Source organism: Mustela lutreola, chromosome 8, assembly GCF_030435805.1.
Source record: "Mustela lutreola isolate mMusLut2 chromosome 8, mMusLut2.pri, whole genome shotgun sequence".
Taxonomy (NCBI): Eukaryota; Metazoa; Chordata; class Mammalia; order Carnivora; family Mustelidae; genus Mustela; species Mustela lutreola.
The window spans coordinates 64,904,243-64,910,309 of NC_081297.1; the positions used below are offsets into that span (position 1 = coordinate 64,904,243).

The 6,067-nt window shown below is 47.7% G+C and overlaps 1 protein-coding gene across 5 annotated transcripts in view; it reads right to left on the reverse strand.

The window, feature by feature from the left end:
* Positions 1 to 3,223, reverse strand: part of ASIC1 (acid sensing ion channel subunit 1) — a 44,284-nt gene extending 41,061 nt beyond the window's left edge. For 2 of the 5 annotated variants that reach the window (XM_059185388.1, XM_059185384.1), the window contains exon 1: positions 2,987 to 3,223. The gene's annotated coding sequence lies outside the window, so the exon portion shown is untranslated. Of the gene's footprint in view, positions 1 to 1,952; positions 2,105 to 2,986 lie in introns of those variants that run through there. The other 3 variants (XM_059185389.1, XM_059185385.1, XM_059185383.1) reach the window with 2 other exon arrangements.
* Between the last annotated feature and the right edge of the window lie 2,844 nt (positions 3,224 to 6,067).

Consider the following 6,067-nt stretch of genomic DNA (forward strand, 5'->3'; position numbering starts at 1 on the left):
TGGGCAAACCCCCCCCCAAACAAACCAAAAACCTAATGGTAGAACTCAGCAATCTGTGTGTGTGTGTGTTTGTGTGTGTGTGTAAGATTTTTATTTATTTGACAGAGAGGCACAGTGAGAGAGGGACAAGCAGGGGGAGTAGGAGAGGGAGCCCATGCAAGGCTGGATCCCAGGACCCTGGGATCATGACCTGAGCCAAAGGCAGACACTTAACGACTAAGCCACCCAGGTGCCCCATCAAGCAATCTGTGGTTTAACAGTACTCTGGAAGGGATTCTAATGCACACCAACATCTGACAACAACCAGTAGAGCAGACCTCCTGAAGGTCAGGCATGTTGTCAGAGATGGGACAAAGTAGGGTTAAACGAGCTGTGGTCTCTCTTTTTTAAAGACACTGGAATCTGGGTGAGTTGAGTTCAGTACAATAACTACAACCCTCCCTTAAGCAAGGCTCCTGGGTGCTTGGGAAAGGTCCTGGTATTTCTTTTTTTTTTTTTTTTAAGATTTTTATTTATTTATCAGAGAGAGGGGGGCGGGGAGAGAGTGAGCACAGGCAGACAGAATGGCAGGCAGAGGCAGAGGGAGAAGCAGGCTCCCTGCTGAGCAAGGAGCCCGATGTGGGACTCGATCCCAGGACGCTGGGATCATGACCTGAGCCGAAGGCAGCTGCCCAACCAACTGAGCCACCCAGGCGTCCCGGTCCTGGTATTTCTGAACGGGCCTTGGTTTATTATAGTCTGATTTAGTTTGACTCTTTATTCATTTTGAGAGGGTGATTCCTAGGCATGAAATGGGGAAACACGTATTGGGGAATATTTGTTTTTGTTTGATGAGAGGGAGAAGGGACATAAGAAGAAAGAGACAAGGGTCCCTGGGTGACTCAGTCAGTTAAGCATCTGCCCCTCCACTCAGGTCATGATCCCAGGATCCTAGGATAGAGTCCTGCATCGTTGGGGTCCCTGGGATCCCTGCTCAGTGGGGAGTTTGCTTTTTTCCTTTCCCTCCTGTGTGTTCTCTCTCTCTCTCTAATAAATAAATAAAATATTTTAAAAATTGTTTTAAAAAAAAAGAAGAGGGGTGCCTGGGTGGCTCAGTGGGTTAAAGCCTCTGCCTTTGGTTCAGGTCATGATCCCAGGGTCCTGGGATCGAACCCCAAATAGAGCTGTCTGCTCGGTGGGGAGCCTGCTTCGTCCCCCCCACTGCTGCCTACTTGTGAGCTCTCTCTGTCAAATAAATAAATAAAATCATAAAAAATTTTCTCTCTCTCCAAAATAAATAAATAAATAAATAAAAAGAAAGACAAGAGACTGAAAGAAGCAGAGAGGAGGACAGGGAGACACAAAATAGTAACTTATACTTATGAAGCATTAACTCTGTGCCCCACAATGTGCTGAGAGTTTCACAAACACTGTTTCACTGAATCCTCCCAACAGCCCCTCACACTATCATTCTCATCCCCATTTAATAGGCAGGGAAATAGAGGCACAGAGAAGTTGCCTATCACACAGGTGTTAAGTGATGGAAGTAGACTTTGAACCAGGGCCAGTATAACCCCAAGCTCACCCATTTAACCACTATACTTTGCTCCTTCTTTTAGAGAAATTGGAAGAAATAAGGCTGACAGGGCGCCCGGGTGGCTCAGTCAGTTAAGGTTAAGCTCTAACTTCAGCTCAGGTCACGATCTCAAGGTCCTGGGATTGGTGGGGCTCCCCGCTCCGTGGAGAGTCTGCTTCTCCCTCTGCCCCTCCCCCACTCACCAGCTCTCTTGTTCTCAAATAAATAAATAAATAAAATCTTAAAAAAAAAAAAAAAAAAAGCAGTCCTGTCATTTGCTCAGAAACCTTCAATGACTCACTAGCGCCTGGAGGTTGAAACTGAACTTACTTGGCACGGTATTCAAGGTCCCTCACACTGTGAAGTCAAAATTCTATTCAGTTTTACCCCTACTCACCAATCAGGATCCTTGCACTTCCGCCACACTGGATCAACTAACTTCTCCGTTTTCTCCGAAAACTTCCGGAGCCCTTCACTTCCTACTCCCTTCCTCGTTGGGATCCTATCCAAACTTCAAAGCTCAGCTCAAATGCCTCTTCTTCCGGGCAGACTTTCGTGATCCGCATCCAGAAGGGGGGCTGGCTCTCCCTGAACCCCAGAACACGGTCCCCACCTCTGCAGACGGCGCATTTTGTACCCCACCGCACCCCCCCCCCCCCCCGTGCTTAGCGCACGGCCTGGAACGCAAAAGTGCTCACATCTAGGTTTAATTGATAGGGAGAACAACTGTCGAAGGGAGGTAGGGAAAGAGACCCTCTAGAGATGGAGATCAGAGGAGAAGGGACGGGGAGGCAGAAGCCGAGGCGGGCAGGGAGGAAGACGAACACCGGGGTGTGACTAGACGGACCGCAGTCGGGGAGCGGGTCTCCCCTCGCCGCGCCATGCCTCTTCCCACCGCTCAGGGACCCACGTTGACAATTCCTCTGTCGCGACTTCTGGGCAGGCGGCCCGGCCCTGGAGAGGTGGGGCGCGGGGGCGGCGGGGCGCGGCGCGCTCGGGCGGTCACCCGCGTCCTCGTCATTAGCATAAATCCTATTAGCGGCTCCCGGCGCTAGGCGGCTGCTCGGGCGGCGGGGACGGCGGGGGTGGGGGGAGCGGGCTCAGGTGACCGCCCTCCTCCGCCCGATGCTCACGCGTCCTCCGACGGCGCGTTGGGAGAGGCACAAGGCCCTTTTACAGCCATTACCTCGCTGGCACCGCAGAGCAGCCCGGCGAGTGAGACTCAGAGAGGCAGGAGATTAAATAACCAAGCCCAGATCTCGCCTCCAATAAGTGGCAGAGCCGGGAATCAAACCCATGCTTTTTGGCATCAGTTTTCACGCTTATCCCTTAACAGGTGCAGCCCCGGGATGCCTCCCTCACCAGAGAACCGTATTTTGGGAAGAAAGGGGGTTAAGAACGTTCCTACACGCCCCCCCCCCCCAACCTCACCTTTTCTGTGCCTTCTTCTCACCGGGCTTGTGCAACAGGAAAGGGGCTTGAGTGGAACAGGAGGGGCGTGGTAGTGCCTTGGGTGGAGGGAGGAGTAGGCGGGCAGGCAATGTCTCCAAACCTCATGGCTACCACCGTCCTACTGAACTCACTTCTGCTCACTCAGATGGCTACTGGAGCTACGAAAGCTAGCGAATATAGCAGTAAATGAGAGGAATACCATCTTTACTTCGCTGGAAGTTTATCGTTTAGTAGGAAAGGGAATATTTACTGAGCAGTTACTGTGTGCCAGCACTATGCTAAGTGCTTTACATGACATCTCATTTATTCCTCTCAACAACTCTGTAAAATAGGCACTATTATGATTTCCATTTATAGAAGAGTGAGCAAAGGCACAGATGACTTGTGAAAAAGGCCATATAACTGGTAACTGGAAGAACCCCAATATAGATGAAGTGCCCTGTGAAGGAGGGGACAGGTACTAGGGGAGCGTCTAACAAAGGCATGGCTCCAGGCCTCAGAGACCTCAGAAACAGACAGAAAACTTTTAAGCTGCCCTGGAAGGGTGAGTAGAACTTAGCCTGGTGAAAAGGCAGTGGGGGTGGGGAGGAAGAAGTGCAAATAAATGCTAGAGGGGTCGACAAGTGTAGCTCCAGGGGGAAGCCAGGCCAAGTTAGGGGAGCCTTGGTAGGGATTTTGGTCTTTACTGAGGAGGAAGTTGAAATCATTAATTATTTTAAACAAGACAGAGACATGATTAGAGTTGTATTTTTAAAAGATCATGGTGGGGGGCGGAAAAGAATGTGAGAGAGGGGAAATAATTTCATTGGTGGCTAGGACTCCTGAATTGGACTAGGGTGGTGACGATAGGAAGGAGAAAAGGGTGCACACAAAAGACACTTAAAGAGCTGCGCTCAGTAACTAGACAAGAGGTTAAAGGGAGAGGGAGAAAGCTGAGTCATTTTACACCCTCTCCTCTCTTTCCAATCATTAGGTCCAATTGTTTAATAAATGCACTTCATTTCATGAGTATCTTTCCCATCCGCCCCTCCTTTCTGTCCCTCCTGCCATTGGTCTAATTTGGCTCATGTCTTTTTTTTTCCCTAACGACACAGGAAGAGTCTTTCTACTTTCATATTTCCCCCTCTCCAGACAGTCCTCCATGCCAGCTGAGCATATGACCCATGTAAAATGCAAACCTAGTCAAAATCGGTCTGAACCCCACTGTCTTGTCACTGCGTCTATTACAGGACAAAGTCTGATTCCTTCCTCATCTGGTCTCTACATGTTTTGCTAGCTGCTTCTTCCCCTCCTCAAGCCAAAGCTGCCTAAGAAGGCCTCACACTCCCTGAACCCCCGATGTCACCTGAACATTGAGGTCAATGTTCCTTCACAGCCCTAAACCTTCATAAATTGTTTGCTTGTGTATTTATTAAATATACACATGACTCATTCCTGAGAGGTCACAGGATCCTCCCATTGCTAAGAATGTGCCACCCCCTTCTCTCTGGTAAATTCCTGTTCACATTTCAAGTCCTAGCTCAGACATCAAGTCTCTGCAGGCTTTACTAACACTCCCACTCCCCAGATAGGATTAAAACTGCTTCCTCCTCTGTACTTCTAAAGCATTTTACACATATTGTGTCCTCATATTTAATTGTGTGATAGGTATCTAAGGAGGCACAGACTAGTACAATCAATGAGTGCTTCTGATCTTAAAGGCTGTGGGGAGGATTAAGTGGGATAATATGTGTACAGTTAATATTTACTTTCTTCCTATCTTCCCTAGTAATATTAATAACAAGCTGTATTTATAGCTTATAAAGTGTAAACTTTGTTAGTGTCCCACTATTGTTTGATCTGGGACTAAACATGTGAGATAGGGATAGTACTATTATTTCTGTTTTGTAGCTGGAGGACATGAAGTACAGAAGCGTTACACAGTGATAATGCCACTGGTTCAGTGGTATGCCTGCTGCACAGAAGGGCTCCAATGGTATTTGTTTACATGGAGTCAAGTTTTCTGGTTATAAAACCTGTGACCTTTCCTTTAGGCAACATCGTTTCTTGTATGCGTTAGGCAGTATTTTTTCAAATTGCGGGTAGCCGCTCATTATTGAATAAGGAATTCAGTGAGGTAGAGACAATCAACATGGAGGTGGAGGTGGGGAATAGAAAAGTTCAGAGTACAGTGTATTGTAGTGAGGTTGAGCAGAATTCTGTGACGTGGTTGTAACGTAAAATATATTTCTCCCTGTGAGTCTGCATGAAAAAGAAAGCAAGCTCTGTGCTTGGCACATTGCCAAGTTCTAAGTGAACACTTATTAAATGGAATTATAGCACTTTTATTTTGTATTTATTTTTTTCCCCTGGGCTCTCTCTCTTGCATTCTAGGCTGCTAGAAAGCAGAGATCATATAACCTTTTTTTTTTTTTTTTTTAAAGATTTTATTTATTTATTTATTTTAGAGAGAGAGAAAGAGAGCACGATGGGGGAAAGGGGTGAGGGAGAGAGAAAAGCTGACTCCCCACTGAGCAGGGAGCCTGATGTCGGCTCAATACCAGGACCCGGATCCTGACCTGAGCCCAAGGCAGACTCTTAACCAACAGAGCCACCCAGGCGCCCCTCATCTTTATTTTTCTGATACCTAGTAGAGCGCTTGTTACAAATGTAACACACTCAAATAACAAGTTAAGACCTGGATGAATGTACCAACGAATGAAGGTATTACAAGGCTCAATAAACATGGTTACAAATGACTGTTCTAACTCCTTCCGGACTTCCTCCCATTCAACAGTGGGACCTTACACTGTCCAACTGATAATTTCCAAAAGCCCTATTTTCCTGCCTGGGGAAACAGCAAGGCTACGCATAATCTGCATTCAAAGTATCACTTGCCCTTAGTCAACATGGTATCCTGAACGGCTTCAGGAAAGGGATCTGGGGCCGCAGACCCTAAAAGCAAAGAGCGCTCCCACAATTCTTCTGACCTTAGTCAAAATGGCTACTTTTGGCGTCGTTTTATCGGCATGCGCATGCTCAGTTCTGGCCCCGCCCCACCCCGTGGCGGTTTTGCGTGCG